The sequence below is a fragment of the Crocodylus siamensis genome, chromosome 9 (genome assembly GCF_052110815.1).
Source record: "Crocodylus siamensis isolate JL-2025a chromosome 9, ASM5211081v1, whole genome shotgun sequence".
Taxonomy (NCBI): Eukaryota; Metazoa; Chordata; order Crocodylia; family Crocodylidae; genus Crocodylus; species Crocodylus siamensis.
The window spans coordinates 34,189,055-34,206,570 of NC_143403.1; positions in this window are offsets into that span (position 1 = coordinate 34,189,055).

Genomic DNA, 17,516 nt, shown 5'->3' on the forward strand with positions numbered 1-17,516 from the left:
ATCAAGGCATGGCAGGAAAAGAAGGGTGGACTGCCCTGAGTGCAAAAAATTTTCATGGCCTCCAGAGGCTTCACAGCTGCTCCTGGAAATGGTGCCCTGTTACAGGAACTTAAAATCAATAGCAATAAAATTGGATTTATCTGTGTCTCGTATAAAACAGGATTAACAAACCTACAACCTTGCCTGCAGATGGTAAGGATATCAAATGGGTTCACAGTTCTATCCGCCTATATCTGACATCTTAAGGCTGGGGTATGAAGATGGCTCTGTGATGTGGAATGCATCCCACAATAACATTGAAGTCTAGTTTTTCCTCTTCAGTTAAGTTACAGAGTGCTCTTAACATCCACTGATGTTCCACTGATGAGTGGAAATCATGATTAAAGAGGTTTTTGGAAGATTCCAGTAAGTTGTAATCTACTGAGAGTGAACTGACTGCAATGGTGGAGTCATGCTGAAGATGCCAAGGAAGGTACATTCCTACAGAAAGTCTGAAGAACTAAGGTCAAAAGGAAGAAGACTGCAAGATCATCCATGAAAGAAACTGGAAGTTGCAATCCTGAGAGTCCATTTAACTTTGTGTACTGATCTCAAAGGAATCTGCAACTGATAGGTTTTGCTATAGAATGGTATACAGAAGCAGAGAACTTGCCAATGTGATTTTATTTACATCAGTGCCTAGAAACTCCTACCCAGGTTCAGAGCTCTATTAGAAGTGGCAATTAAAATAGTCCATTTCTTTGGATGAAACACTGGCACTTCTGGTTTTTTATTATTGTTGGGGTTGGGGTTTTTTTTGCCAGGGGATAGGGGTTGACTACTCAATATGAGCCAAATCATTCTAGGGAGAGAACACTTTTTTGCCTGACAATGTGAAAGACAGGGTGGGGTTTTTTTGGCCTCTGTTCCCCACCCACCCCCCAGAAAAAAAATTCAAGGTAAACACTCAAATAATTTAATGTTTTTGCAAAACTGTGATAAACATCTTATTTCTGTCATGTGGGGGTATTATGCATGCTAATTGTCTGGATTGCTGTCATGTTGCTAACAAAATAAAGTATAAATAGCAATATCAAATAAGAACATACATTAAAACCTTATTTACAAAGAGGACTAACTGGGCACAGTAAACTGGTCCCTAACATGTGCAGGGAATTCTGGAGGCCCTCTTATATGCCCCCTCCCCATGTACAGACTGGTTGGTTTCTCTCCAGCTTTACATCTGCAGGATGGATGCTGTTTCTTAGGGTGACCACTGACAGTAGCAGAGCAGGCCTTGAACATCCTTGTGCAACCCTTCCTAAACAAAATGAAAGTGGCTGGGTAGCAACCTGCCCATATAGCCGTGGACATGCAAGGAACCCACATCTAACAAGTAGCACTGGCAGATACAGTACCCACAGGAGACCACTTCCCTTCTGAGTCACTTTTAAGGGAAGACTAGAAACAGGGTCAAACTTGTCCAGCACTCCTTGTAATTGGATGGCTCTTCATTATCTTTAAGTCTTGCCCCTGGCCAAATGCCGTATCTTGTTCTAGACAGACCTAATTTAAGGGATGGGGGATGAAGGGGGGCGTTGATTCACAGAGGGCCCAGGAACAGAAGGCAAGTGGTAAATAAAGGGTGGGAGAGGTTGAACTGATTGTTTGTCATTGATCAAAGTGCTAGACTCACTCACATTTTGAGGAAGACTGAAATCAGTTGAATCGGTGAAAACCCAAAGCGTTTAGAGTCATAGAGTTACTTTAGATGCATACCAATGTAACAGCAGAATTTGGGTCAGATACTCTTGCTCCCACTGTTTTCTAACCCTGATGTAAATGTGAATTAGATTTGTACATTTAAAGGATTCATGTCCACAAAGATCACTAGCGTATAGAAAAGAACTTTGCCTAGAGACCGTCATCAAGTTGCAGTATACAAGCCATTAAGCGAACTACCTCTAGGAATGGTTTAACATGAAAATTACAGAAATTGTTTGTCACATTATGTTCATGCTTATTGACTGCTGGAGCAGCTGTTGAATAAGTGTAATTTATCACCAGATACTCTTGGGACACCCGTGACACAGCCTGTTCCACATATAAATTATTCATGCTAACAGAAAAACAGGAGCTAAGTAATGTCAGGTGGCTGACTTTTGGATGAGATCTCTAATGACTAGGAATCAAACGATGCAGCCCAGTGATAAATGAGGTTTTTAGAACACTATCAGAAATAGCAAATCTAGTTACTTTAGGAAGAGTTTGCATTAAGGACATTCTTTTTAGAACAGCAAAGGCCATCTTGCTCACAGCATTATTGTTGGGGTTGGGAGGGGGAACAAGTTTTGTGCACAGAAGGAAACATAAATTGATTCACAGAAAACTTGCATGGGTTGACAACAATTGGAAAGTTACCTTACAAACAAATCTCAAATATGTCCACTCAGAGCCGAGGATGTGGCTGGAATTAAACATCAGTACCCAAAAGGAGCAGCAGAGTCTGCACTGTGCCCTGTTTGGAGGTGCAATTTTAGTTCTCACACATTTTTTGTCTTGGTTCAGCGTTTGAAGTTAATTTGACAAAAGGTCATAGAAGGCTCTTACTGACACAGACACAGAGCTAGCCATATGAAATCGTGGGATTTGCACTGTATCACATAGCAGTTTATCTAGTGTTGAAGTCTTTGCCCAGGGTTGAGAATTAATGATTGAATTTCTAAAGCGACACACATTATTTCACAACATACATCTGTATCCCTTTTATTACCAACTTTAGGAGTCCATGGACATGATGCTCAGCTACTAGAGTCTAGCACTTGGTGGGTAGATTTAAAACAGCTTCAAGTCTTTTTTTGTAGTTGTTCCCTGGGGCTGTCTGGAAGCCCTCTCTGCCTCTAGGATAACTTAAAAGTGAGGCTCTAAAGCTACACTTATCCACATCAAAAGTTTCACTTTCATAAGCACCAAGAACCAAAAAACCCATGATGTCAATTAAAATTGCACTTTGGGAAAAAAAAGCAAGCTTATCTGGTCTCAAAAAAATGACACAAAATTCAATATGTAGCCTGATATTTTACTGCAATCATGTGTGAAATTCATTTATCCCTCTATTACCCGTCAGCTCTGTGTTCTGGGGAACTCATGAGCAGTACCCAGCCTGTTTGACTCACAGAGGACTCCCCTTCCCCAAACCAGAACTGATGGAAAGAAGGACTTACAAAAGCAATGAAGATGCAGTGGAAGATAAACCTAAACCCCTCAGGAAGGGATAACAATACCCTCAATCTCATTTACATCAGAAATGGGGGCAGGATGGCAACACCCCTACTCTCATTTACATCAGAGATGAGACAAGGGAGGCACCTTTATTAGCATTCAGAATGGAAAACAGAGATTCCAAGGCAAGGACTACACTGAACTCTGGGACTAGAGAAGCAGGAGTGTACTGCATGATGGGGGATCCCTGCTCCAAATGCTAAATCAACCCACATCGGCACAGCCAGCTCAGCATTTAAAAATCAGACCAATTCTAGTAATGTCTCCTTTATTGGTACCAAAACACTGAATCTGCCTGTTTGCACTGTAAGCTTCCTTAGAGTAATGCCACCCATATCCAGGGGTGATCAGTTCCTATTATCCAGAATATGAGCCATTGTTTACCCATAAACAAACCTAGTGTTCTCCCTTGAGCCCCTACAAAAACCCCTATCTCAGATCCAGTCTCTGTCTTGGTGCTTGGATCCAAAAGCTGCACCAGTTCTACTCCTTTTCTGCCTGGAATACCTTCAATGAGCATGCTGGGGGCTCTGCCTGTCAACAAACACCACCAGCTTTCTCCGTGTCTCTCTTTTGTTTAAGCCCACTTTCTAAACCTCAAACTTGGTTCAGTCCCTCTCTCCTTCTCTCTCTTACTCCAAGCACAGCTCTCTAAACCTGACTTTTCCTGATCAAACTTGAGCTAGGCTTCCCCAAATACCTACTTGAAATTATGTAATATTGTACATGTTTTGTTTGTTTTCCTTGCATGGCTATTGCTACTAGTATCATCATAAGTTTCATATACCTGGCAATAAGATTTTTATAGTCAGCTGGTTGCTATACACTCTCTCTGAACCTCATTTACTCTTCCTTCTCCTCTAGCTCCCCACCTGCTCTGCAGAAACACTTTTTACCCAAGCCCAAGATCCCTGTAAAGCCCAAAGATCCTGTGGGGTCTGCTCATCAAGGGAGTTACTACTAGGACACTTATGGCAAGAGATTGGGATATGCAGAGTTTTGAGGGGCATGAGGGTATCAGCTGAAAGTGCTGATCAGACCCATCCTGCTCAGATGTACCCTGTTAGCATGTGTGTGTGTGTGTCTAACTGCATTTATTATTGTCCTGCTGCAGGAAGGGGTGTGCTGAGCTGGGGCACATGAGGGTGTCAGCTTGGAAGTACTGAGTAACCCTGCCCACTCGGCAGTCCCCTATTAACCTGTGTGCATGAGTTTGACTGTGTTTTATTGATTGGCCTGTTATGTTGAACTATGGCATATAAGGGGGTCAGCCTGTAAATGCTGATCCAGCCAACTCACATGTATTCTATTCATGTGCTTAGGTTGGGATGCATGAGGGTATCAGCCTGGAAATGCTGAGTAACCTGGCCTGACTCAGATGTGCTCTGTTAGCCTATATGTGTTTGATTGATTCGGTAGCTGGAGAAACCCAGCCCCACTGAAACTAAACCCTGCAAGGTAGCTCCATTGGGGGTGAGGACTTGCAGAAAGGGAGAGAAACAGCTCCATATATAAACACAAGTGACACAAGCAGCACATTGATAGAAATACAGAGAACCCAGAAACATAACTGAAATAAATGAGCATACCCCAAAGGGATGGGGAAATCTGGTAACACTTCTCATCATGGACTCTCACCAAGACCTCAGGGAATCAGCCTTTAAATTTAAGTGGAGCACTTTGCAGCTATTTAAGTATGGTAGCTGATATTTTTACACTGTAACCATTTTGAAGCTATTTGATTAAGTTTGCATGCATCATAGTTGCAAGTCAGTGCTAGACAGCTCGAACAGGTCAGTTGTGTTGACAACTGGGTTTTTTGTTCATGCAGATGGTTAATTTGCTCAGTCAAATCAATCCTAACAACGCAGTCAGGAGGCCTCATGTTTGTTACTTGCCTAAAACATTGAGACCATTGGTCATACATATATAAAAGTCAAATATACTGGTCTAGCCATGTGACTAACCGAAGTCATCTCTCTTACCCGCTATTCATGCGTCAGTGCTGAATGGTTCTAATTACAAACTTTACCGGTGGCCGCCTGTATCGCTCATTCTGTAAAAGACAAGATATAAGGAGTTTGTCAAATCCTAGTTTCATTGTTAGTGACAGGCACATAGAAGTCCTGGATGCCTATACCCATGCTCCGGCGGGGGGGGGCACTTTAATTAGAACAGCTGCAAGCGCCACTCTAATTAAAAGCACTAGCAGCACAATGCCTATTCAGTAGGGCTATATGAAGCTTCAGTAACCAATTTGATTCGGGGGAGATTTGGCCTGATTCAGCGGCCAAATCCAAATTGAATCAAGAGACCCACTAAAAGCTCTGAATTGAAGCAAACCCTCCAAATTGGACTTGGAAAAGATTCAAAAGGCAGATATGCAAGAAACAGGAACTGAGAAGAGGGAGGGAGAGGAGGGGGTGGAAAGACTGCTCTGATATTGACATCTGTAGCTGGCCAGTGACCGTGATCTTTCTCCGAGTTCCCTTCCAATCGCAGTGCTCTGGGGGAGGGACATAGCTCAAAAAAGGCACACAGATGAGTTCACACAGCCTTATATGTTGTTTCTGTCCGTTTCTTTGTTGCAGCAGAAATGCCCGAAGGGCTCTGGCTTGGTAATATGTAGTCTCTTGCCACCAAGTTCTATCCAATCGTTTCCTATTTACCCTCGACTACAATCCCTATAGTTATCCATTCTTTACAGCTTATTCTTCCCCCAAAATACTCTTATTCATTCTTGTTAGCTTGTCTTTCACCCCTCCCCCCACCACAAAAACAAATCTGTGTTTTCCCTGACAGTGTCATCACTGTACAGGAAAGCACAACATATATTGCATATAATTACACAGACACACATTTTGCAGCACACCAAACATCATAAAGCATGCTGGAAAGGCAGGTGCCAGGTCTTCTGGCAGAAGGAGAGGAGACAGAGAGAGAGTTGCAAGTCCTTCCCCACCCAACTCCCAAACATAGACACATCCTCCTTCCTGGCAGCAAGGAGTCTTCTGCTACTAGTGGGAGCAAGGAAATGGGAGCTGTGTCTGTGCCTGCAACACCAATAGCATCAGTAACCACAACCAGCAGCAGCATGACATTCTCCACTTCAATTTCAGTTGCCAGCATGAGCCTTCTAGTGCCAGAGGAGGACCTGGATCTGAAAAGAGAGGAAATCTGAGTTTCTGCTCCACAACCCTCAAAGTTCCCCTAGAAGGTCATCTCCTTTTCTGGAAGGCACTGCAGAGGAGGTTGTGGGGGCAGGTGGCTCAGCTCCTCCTGTTGTTGTGACTCTGCCTGCTGAGGAAGGGGATAAGGCAGGATCTCTACCTGCAACCCAGAAGTGGGTGGGTAGTGTAGTGTGGGATCATTCTGAGGTAGCATACTTGGCAGTGCTGGCAGATGGCAAATGATCCCAAAAGCAGATCAGCCAGGGCAAGGATGTGAAACATTTCACCACCAGTGATGCTGCTGCATCTCAGGAGGCAGCACCCCCTTGCCCTTATTCCTCCTCAGACTGGCACCGGTGGAAGTGTGCACAAAAAGAAGTCCCCCTCTTGCTCCAAAGCCCCCATCCCTAAGAAGCAGAAGCAGGCTACCCTGGACCAGTGGTGTAAAGGCAGGGACAAAGAGGGCACATTCCCACGGCAAGTGAGGTCACCCAGAGCATTGGGAAGATGCTTACTCTGGTTGGCCAGCCCTTCTCCTTTGTTGAGTGCCCAGGGTTCAGGTAGCTCAGGGTACTCATGGCTCTGTTGCTGGCACAAGGTGCCCGAGGGAGGCAATAATTGGGTTTGTTGCGCCAAATAAACACACTGGGGGGAGAAGCAGACAGAGATTATTTGAGCTCAAGTAAAAGGCACAGGGAGACTGTATTGTCTCAAATCCTGCGCACTTAACCCTGCAACAGCGGGATTTTATACCCTGGTCAGTTTCACTGTCAGTGATTTTCCACCAGCTGGCCCCCCTCTTCCTCCCCTTTCCCTCTCCGAGCAGTGCCCTTGCATTCCACAGATAACAGTTTTAGCTCGCCTGCTTTCCAGAAGGACAGGAGATTGCAGGCATCACAGAAAAGGTTACAAAGGTTGGGCAACGGGGGGGGGGGTTTGGCTCGTCTGAGCCTGGAGCAGAAGGACTTCCTCGACACTCGTGGTCTTCCATCCCTCTGAAGTACCCAGGGTTATGCCCAGTGGACACCAACAGCTCCTCCCTTTGAGAATACTTAACAAAGTTTTGGCTGAGTTTTCTCATATTCTGAAGATAAAATGCGATTGAGTGTTTGAGGATTGGGATCTTCAATGCAGGGGTATAGTGAAGCGCTCAGGAAGGGAGATGCACAGACTTTGCGCAGGAGGGCATTACAGCACGCAAATAAGAGGAGGGTAATTAAACACAACACAACACCAGTGACCAGGAGGTGAAGGATGCCCATTCCTAGGCCTCTGAGGTTAGGCAACCAGCTTCAGAGAGAATCAAAAACAGTGGGTTCATGTTCTTGACTTTTCCACTGCTCAGAAGCCTGTTCAGCTGACAAAATGTGTTTGTTAATATCTTGGGAATTTTCTGGGACATAAGTACAACATTCGTTCCCAATTAGAGCACATACCCCACCCTGAGATGCTAAAACAATCTAGAGCCTGACGGTTTTGAAGAGATAATAAACGAAGTTGATAAATCTTGGAGTTAAGGCTCTTTTCAATAGCTAAAGTGTCATTGGCAAATTTTGTAAGAAAACGCAGAAAGTTGACAATACAGCTTGGCTAACCGGCCCACTCCATACGCCAGGAGAAAGATCATGCCAAGTCTGTCTCGTGCTGAATCCAGTTCTTGTGTCCATCAACCTTTGCTGCTGTGTGGGAAACTAGTAGGACAGGGTGAGGTCCTTTCTACTTCTCTTGGAGGGGCTCATCCTTCCAGGTATGAACGAGCACAGAATCCCCCAGCTGTAATGAGTGGACTGGAGCATCCAGCGGAAGAGGCTGCAAGTCTTTAGTGTACCTATGGAGAGAAGAAAGAACAGCAGACAGAGAGCACATATACCATGGCAAAATATTACATCCTATTTCCCACTCCCCTGCTGGAACCGGCGTCCCGTTCATAGGCCATGCCCTTCCAAACATAATTTCAAAGGGGCTAAGTCCTAATCTTCCCTTGGGGAGAGGGCACGGATACGAAGCAAAGCAAGGGGCAAAGCATCGGGCCATCGCAGAGAGGCCTCCTGGCAGATCTTTGATAGATGACGCTTGAGGTTCCGATTTGTACGAGTACTGGGGATCTGGGAGCTCCCACCACTGATGGAATGAGGGCATGCATGTGGGTATCAGCAGGTTTCGGTGTCCTCAGGGTGGCAGCATTTTTAGCTTCTCTGTCCACCCGGGCGTTACCCCGGCTACTTCTTGATCCTCTTTCTGATGCGCCTTACAGTGCATTACTGCCACTGCTGAGGGAAGTTGAACAGCTTCCAGGAGTCGGAGAATTTGGGGTCCATACTTCACTGGGGAGTCTTGGGCTGTCAGCAGTCCCCTTTGTTTCCATAGGCCAGCATGGGCATGCAGTACTCCAAAAACATGCCTAGAGTCAGTATAGATGTTGACCCATTTCCCCTTCTGACAGTTCTAGCGCCTGGGTCAGGGCCACCAGTTCAGCAAGTTGATCAGATATTCCGGCGGGCAAACCCTTGGCCTCAACAACATCATAGAGGGTCACAACAGCATAATCTGCCCTTCTACAACAATGCCATCAGTGTACCACTCACAATCAGCATTCAGAAGTGGCTGATCCTGTAGGTCTGGATGGCTGGAGTACTGTGCATCTATGATGTCTAAACAATCATGCTCTTGTTCCTCCATTTCAGGTAAGAGAGTAGCCAGGTTGAGGGAGGGGCAGGGCTGCAGAGTTACTTCAGGGTTCTCCAACAGCTTAGCTTGGTACAGAGCCACCCGAGCCTGGGTGAGCCAGAGACCCCCCCTTCGCGTCTAGCAGAGCCTGGACCATATGAGGGGTATACACCTGCACAACTCCTCCCAGCGTTAACTTTTCAGCTTCCTCAAGTACTAGGGCAGTTGCTGTAACTGCTCGTAAACATGCTGGCCATCCCTTGGCAACTGGATCAAGCTGTTTGGAGAAATAAGCAACGGGATGTTTCCACGCCCCCAACAATTGAGTAAGCACTCCCAGAGCCATCCCTTTTCGTTCATGCACATTCTAAACCTTTCCAATTGTAAGGTCCAGTAAACCCAGGGTGGGGGCTTCCATTAGTTTCCTTTTTAGTATTTTAAATGCCTTGTTGGCTTCTGGAGTCCAATAAAAGGGGTCATGATCTGCCCCTTTTACACAGTCATATAGTGGTTTTGCCCATAGTCCAAATTCAGGGATCCATATTCTGCAAAAACCTGCCATGCCAAGAAACACCCTGAGCCGCTTGGGGTGGGAACCTGGCATATAGCCTCTATTCGTTCACTTGAAAGCTGGCGCTCCCCCTGTCTTATGTGAAATCCCAGGTATCATACTTCGGGGAGAGCAATTTGAGCTTTATTTCACGCCACCTGATATCCTCGAAGTCCAATAAAGTTCAGGAGGCTTACAGTGGTGTTAAGGCAAGAGTTTAAATCTATGGCAGGAATTAATAAATCATCCACATATTGTAACAAGAGAACTTCATGCTCATTATTCCACTCCTCCAAGTCTTTAGCTAAGGACTGGCCGAAAAGGGTAGGAGAGTTCTTAAATCTCTGGGCTAATACTGTCCAACAAAGTTGTTTCTTAACCCTTTTTCTGTCCTCCCATTCAAAAGAGAATATCTCCTGGGGGGGGGGGGTCAACTGGAATCATAAAAAAGGGTCTTTCAAACCAAGAACTGAGAAATGAGTATACTGCCCCCCTATGGAGGCCAGCAAGGTATACGGGTTTTGGACGAGGGCATGAATAGTTTTAACCCATTCGTTAACCGCCCTTAGGTTCTGCACCAGTCGATGTGCCATCAGGCTTTAGTACAGGCAAGATAGGAGTGTTCCAGGCTGACTGACACTCTCGCAGTATGCTGTACTTTAGGAAATGGTCTATAGTCTCTTGCAGTCCCTTTCTGGCTTCCTTTTTGATTGGGTACTGCTTGATTCGTACTGGACCTTTTCCTGGCAGTAGTTGGATATTAATGGGGGTTTGATGTGTAGCCTTTCCGGGGACCCCCTTTGCCCATACCAATGGGTATACCTGGTCTTCCCACTGGTTCCACTCTGGGGGAGCGTTCATAGCCGAGGGTTCAACCGCGAGGGTCATTATCCATGCATTTTCAGGGGGCAATGTGAGGGTTATTTCATCCTGGGTAAAATGCAGTGATGCACCTAATCGACAAAGCAGGTCTCGTCCTAGAAGGGGTGTTGAGCAATCTGGAAGGTAGACCAATTTGTGAGAAAGAGCCCGGTCTCCCAGAGCACAATTCTGCAGGAGCATACATTGGGCACTGAGTCTTTTTTCCCGTGGCACTCACCACGGTGAGAGAGTCCGCTATGGGAAGTTGAAGAGGTTGATTTACAGCGGTCCGTGCTGCCCCGGAGTCTACCAAAAAAATCAATTTCTGAATTCTCCACCCGCATTTTTACTCGGGGTTCCGGGGGTGGGGTGGTCCGTTTCCCCAACACCCCTACCCCTGTCCTTCCGCTGCCATTACAGGAGTACAGTCTCTCCCTTTCTCTGGGCAGTCATTCTTCCAGTGTCCCTCTCACTGGCATAAGGCACACTGGTTCCGTCCCAGGTGTCTTTCTTGTGGGCCAGGGCACCCGCGCCCACAACCCCTTATACCTCTGCCTCTCCCACCTTCTTGTGGCCTTTCTCTGACTCCGGCCTGTACTGCTGCTATTAGCATTCCAACTTGTCTCTTGTCCTTTTCTCCTTCTTTGAGAGCATACACCCTGTTTGCAGTTTCCAGGATTTGTGCTACAGACATACCCATTAAGTCTTCCTTCTTTTGTAACTTCCTCTTTATATCAGGGGCTACATGGCTGGTAAAAATACCCTTTATAAATCGCCCTCGTCGCCTGATCATCAGGGTCTGCATTGGTATTTTGCCGAATGGCGTCTCGGATGCACTGTAGGAATGCAACGGGACTTTTCTTCGGCTCCTGTACTATTTCATACGGCTTTGCCCAATTATTATGTCGGACAGCCGAGTGCCTGAGCCCGTGCATAAGCAGTTCTTTGTAAGAGGTAAGACGGGTATGATCCACAGGATTGTTAGGGTCCCATCTAGGGTCTGCTAGGGGAACCACATCTGCCGGACCAGGAACATTGACGGGATCCCTTTCATGCCTCCGCTGTGCTTCCTCCCTTGCTTTGGAAATAACTTGATTCCGCTCTACTTCAGATAATAAGGTTCGCATAAGGATATTACAATTGTCCCAATCAGGCTTGTGACTAGCTAAACATCCCTCAAAGACAGAGATAAACTTACTCGGGCTAGCTGAAAATTCTCCAGTCTGTGCCTTAAGAGCTGCCAGGTCCACCGGGTTAAAAGGTACATGGGTGTATACTTGCATGGTCTGGGCTGCACGCCTATCTGCCCCAGGCCGGGCTATTACAGTTTCAGTAAGTAAAGGATAAAATCCCACTGAGGGAGGGATCTCTGGAACTGGGGGCATCTGATCTTTATATGGTGGAGGTGTTAAAGCCGAAGGGGACACCGACTCTGGCATTACAGTAATGCGGGGGGAATGCTGAGACTCAACACTAACAACTACTGATCCTGTTGGAGTCAAATTACACTTCTGCAAAATATCTGTCTTATTTCATCAAGCCATAAACAATTGTGCATACAAATGTTCATTCCACTTACCCGTCCGCTGACAAAACAGGAGTAATTGGAGGATTGTATTGTAGTTAATTGACCCTTCCGGAGGCCACCTTTCCTGATCCTCCAGTTGACATTGAGGCCATTTCACTGTACAGAACCTTTTAAGATCATTTTTAGTCATTAAATCTGACTTAAACAGTTTCCAATTTGTCAGAATGCATTATAAGGGTGTACACCATACCCTGCCAACCGTACTCTGTCCCTGCCCATACTCCAGGGAGACATTGGGCATCCTCAGGTCCTACAGGGAGACACTGGGCGTCCCCAGGTCTTAACAGGCAATGCTCAGACTGCTGAGCTTATCCTACCTTATCCGAGGGACCGGTTTCACACCATCGCCCACGGTCGCTTCTCCACTATTAGAGCGCGTTGCACCGTTGTGCCCTCCAGGGTCGATCAAACCACGTCTCTGCCGAGGCCCCCGATGCGCACTGGGCGTCGGTTGTTGCCACAAGTTGTCGACCCCAGGAGGGATCCGGGCAAGGTGAAATGTTAGCCTCGAGCCCCACGTTAGGCGCCAAAACTGTTGCCGGCACAAGGTTTCATAGTAGGGTTGGAAGGGACCTGAGCAGATCGAGTCCGACCCCCTGCCATGGCAGGAAAGAATACTGGGGTCAAACAACCCCAGCAAGATGTTCATCCAGCCTCCTCTTAAACACCCCCAGGGTAGGAGCCCGCACCACTTCTCTTGGAAGTTGGTTCCAGATCCTAGCCGCCCTGACCGTGAAGTCGCCTCCTGATGTTGAGTCTGAATCTCCCCTCTGCTGTTATTCCTGGTCACTCCTGGCAGTGCTGGGGGGGGGAAAAAATCAGTGACTTCCCCAATGCCTGCTGGTCCCCCCGACTAGTTTGAAACAGGCCACAAGATCCCCCCTCAGCCTTCTCTTGTGGAGGCTGAACAGGTTCAGGTCCCACAGCTTCTCCTCGTAGGGCCTGCCCTGCTGCCCCCCGATCATGCGAGTGGCCTCCTCTGGACCCTCTTCATGCTGTCCACATCCCTCCTGAAGTGTGGCGCCCAGAACTGGACACAGTACTCCAGCTGCGGCCTGACCAGTGCCGCATAGAGGGGGAGGATCACCTCCTGGGACCTGCTTGAGATGCATCTGTGGATGCAGGACAAGGTGCGGTTCGCCTTCCTGACCGCGTCCCCACACTGCCGGCCCATGTTCATCTTGGCATCACTGATGACTCCAAGATCCTTTTTCGCCTCCGTGCTGACAAGAGGGGAGTTCCCCAACCGGTAGGTATGGTGCTGGTTGTTCCTCCCCAGGTGCATCACTTTGCACTTGTCGGTGTTGAATCCCATCCTGTTCTCATCCACCCACCCCTGTAACCTGTCCAGGTCCGATTGCAGCCTATTCCTCCCTTCTAGCATGCCCACATCCCCCCACATCTTAGTGTCATCAGCAAATGTGAACAGGTGCTTTTTACCCCCTCGTCCAAGTCACTGATGAAGATGTTGAACAGTGCGGGCCCGAGGACCGAGCCCTGGGGGACCTCACTGCCCACATCCCTCCAGGTCAAACATGACCCGTCCACCACCGCTCTCTGGGTGCGGCCCTCCAGCCAGTTGGCGACACATCTGACTGTGTGGGTGTCAACACCACAGCCCCCAGTTTCTTAATGAGAATGGGATGAGAGACAGTGTCAAAGGCCTCCAAAAGTCCAGCTGAGGGGAAGCCCCCCGGATCCCTCTTAACTGAGCTGGTAGGAAACCGTGCCGTGCGTGCAAACAGGGGGTGAGCTATGGGGGTACTTGCCCGAGGGAGGCAACAATTGGGTTCATTGCCCGGTGTGCATTGCACCAAATAAACACACTGGGGGGAGAAGCAGACAGAGTTTATTTGAGCTCAAGTAAAAGGCACAGGGAGACTGTATTGTCTCAAATCCTGCGCACTTAACCCTGCAACAGCGGGATTTTATACCCTGGTCAGTTTCACTGTCAGTGATTTTCCACCAGCTGGCCCCCCTCTTCCTCCCCTTTCCCTCCTCATTTCTCTCTCCGAGCAGTGCCCTTGCATTCCACAGATAACAGTTTTAGCTCGCCTGCTTTCCAGAAGGACAGGAGATTGCAGGCGCCATAGAAAGGGTTACAAAGGTTGGGCAAGGGGGGGGTTTGGCTCGTCTGAGCCTGGAGCAGAAGGACTTTCTCGACATTCGTGGTCTTCCATCCCTCTGAGTTACCCAGGGTTATGCCCAGTGACACCAACAGCTCCATCCTACCAACTGCCTTCACATGCCACCTTTAGCAGGACAGTGGTGCCCTGCTTGTATGAGGCATGCAGGGAGTACTTGAGAGAGGAGCTGTACAAGGCTGGTATGCATGCAAGAAAGCTAGTCAGTGAAAATGTAAATTGAGGTATTGGGGGGTGGTAAAGGGGAGGGGGGGAAATGTAGCAGGTAAAAAAGTGGAGAGGTATCTGGGGAGTCAGATGTTCAGCAGGTTGTAGTGCAGGGGTGGGCAAAATATGGCCTGTGGGACCATTCTATCTGGCCCACGGGGCCCCTAAAAAAAAAAATTTAGAAAATTAATATTCGTCTGTCTTTGGTTCCCTGTCAAAAACCTCCTTGATACAAAAACTCATGGACTCAATATAGACATTGGATTTAAGACACGCTATAACCTGCCTGACATCTGACCCCCAAGGTATCTCTCCACTTACCTGCTACAGTCCCCTTCCCCCCCCCCACCCCTTCCAGCCTGTCTCTCACCCCCTGATGCCTCAATTTACATTTTCACTGACTGGCTTTCATTCATGCATACTAGACACTGGCTTCTTTACTATTCATTCCATCCAGGAAGAGCACACACATGAACTACAGATGCTTCCTCAGCCTGATGAAGGGTTTTTAAACCTAAAAGCTTGCCAAGATAGATTTCTCCAACTATCCAGTTGATCTAATAAAAGATAATCACATCTACTCAAAGAACCTTGCCTGCCTGTTCCTTAGACCAACATGGCTACAACCAGAAACCCAGTTAACATAAACAAGTAACATGAGTTTTGCTTTCAATTGTTTCACAGAAACCCCTGCACCTATCTCCTTGAGACTTAACCCCTTCTGAGGGCATGAAGCCTGCCACCACCCCTTGCTGGTTTCATCCAAATCTGCCAAAAAATAAAGTTACTGGCATTTTAGTGATTCCCCATTATAGTCTATGGCTGAATCACTAAATCCAATTTGGCCGAATTGAATCAGGCCAGCGGCTTGAATCGAATCACTGTCCCTCTGAATCAGCCAAATCCAAATCCTAAATGAATACTTGCCGCTTTGCACAGGCATACTATTCAGCATCCCCACACTTCAAAGTGGAACTAGGAGTGCTTGAACTAAAGCTCATTTGACAAGCTTTAGTTAATGGTCTCCAGCAGCTTCTGCATCTATTCGGTGTCCCTGTGCTTCAAAAATTGTGGTGGGGGCACTTTAACATAGTCCAGAAAAAACTCAATTAACTGTTAGTTAGCACACACCAGAACAGACCACTGGAACCAGTATTGGTGCCATGACTCATGTTCTCTAGATGAAAACTCTAAATGGCTGGTTGTTCTACAGATTTTAAACCTAGCAGTCTGAAACAAGCAACACACACCCCCTTTTTTAATCACAAACTTCACTACACTAAAGTAGAAAGCCAAAGCAATGCGAGATGGTATTTTAACTCCAAGACAGCATTACAACGGGGGCTACTGATTAAATTTAACAGCCAAATTTATGATGCTTCTTCTTGGCACATAATTAGATGAATTAACTTTAATATTCCCCATGAAGTTCCACTTGTAAGAGTCAGTATCCTCATGACAACACCAGAAAATTCAGTCTGGTTGACTTGAAAATCCAAATTTTTCTACATCCAGAGATCTATTCATTCCATTTTCTGCCACCCCAGGGGGCTGTTTCCAGTGCATGTAAGGATTTCACTTCATAAGCACATGCATAGCTTCATAAAAGTAAATCCACCTAAAAGCGTTGCTATATTTGCCACACAGGTAACTCAGTGAAAACTTATTGAGACATCACTGTGCCTTCAAGATATATGTCGATGTCCCATAATAAGGAGTTGTTCATTAGGCATTTTAAACAGAAACATCATTGACTTACAACCCCAGTACTTTGGAAACAGGGACTAATGAAGAGCAATTCAGATGTTCCAGGAGTCAAACAAAATGACGCAGAGCTGCATATGGCAATAACACGCACAGAAGGGGCATGGCTGTACACCCTTCTACAGCAAGCTGAACTCAAAATCTATATTATTTAAATGGCCATTAGAAATACAAAAACTGGGCAAATTCAGGACAGAAAGTACTTTGATTCCTATGTTCTAAAGCATTCGCTCACATTTTGTCACTGTCTTCATTATCTAGTGCAGGAGTGGCCAACCTGCAACACAAGTGGTACAGGCAGCCTCTGTGTGGCAAGGGCATGTGGCAGATGAGGGAGGGGACAGGCAGCATAGTAGCAAATAGGATAGGAAGTAGAATAGAAAATCAGTCAGGAAGCACAAGGCAGGGCGCAGAAAACAGAACAGCAGATTGGACAGAAGAAGGGGATTGGAGTGCCACTCAGGTAGAGCGTAGAGCTAATTTGTGGCATGCCAACCAAAAGGTTGTTCCTCATTGAGTTCAGGGATACCATATACCTAAGCACTATGGAACACCTTAAATGTTCCATCAGCACTCTAATAGGTGTTGAATGTGCATTGGAACTGGGCATATTTTGGCCCTGTTAATTTGTCCTTTCTATCTACTTCTGAGGTGGCAAAAGGCCTTTTAGAGCCAGAAGTACTAGGATAGCTGGCAAATAAGAGAAGAAACAGATTACATGGTGGGAGGTGGTGGGGATGATGAAGGATAAATGAGAAAGGAAGGGAACTTGGGAGAACTGTCCTGTGCATATCAGAAGACAGACAGGGAAGAACTATAGGTGTTTTGAACATCAGATGCATAGTTCAGATTTATCCTTAGAGATTCCATAGTCAAATATATGGAAACCCCAGTAGAACTTGGTTGTAACAATCACTTTTCTTATTGATACATCAAACCCATCTTTAACCAGATTTAACCCCCTCCCCCCCCACCAAAAAAAAAAAAAAAATAGAAAGGTTTTCTGACCTTGTGGATAGTCTTTTTATATAGCACCTGGACAACCCTAGGAAGACTGGCAAAAAAAGTAGAATTTTTCCCACAAAGGTATCATTATAGAAAAGTGATACATTACTGGGTCAAATTCAGTCCTTGTACCAACAGATGCACTACCATTACACTCAGTGAAGATGTGTCTGCTTACAGCAGATCTGAGCATACCCCAATGTATATGGAACTACCACAGGAGAACTTGGTAGAATTCGATCATTATTACAACTTGAAAGTTAAACTTACAAGTTGGCAAAGTTACCGAAAGCCAGCTG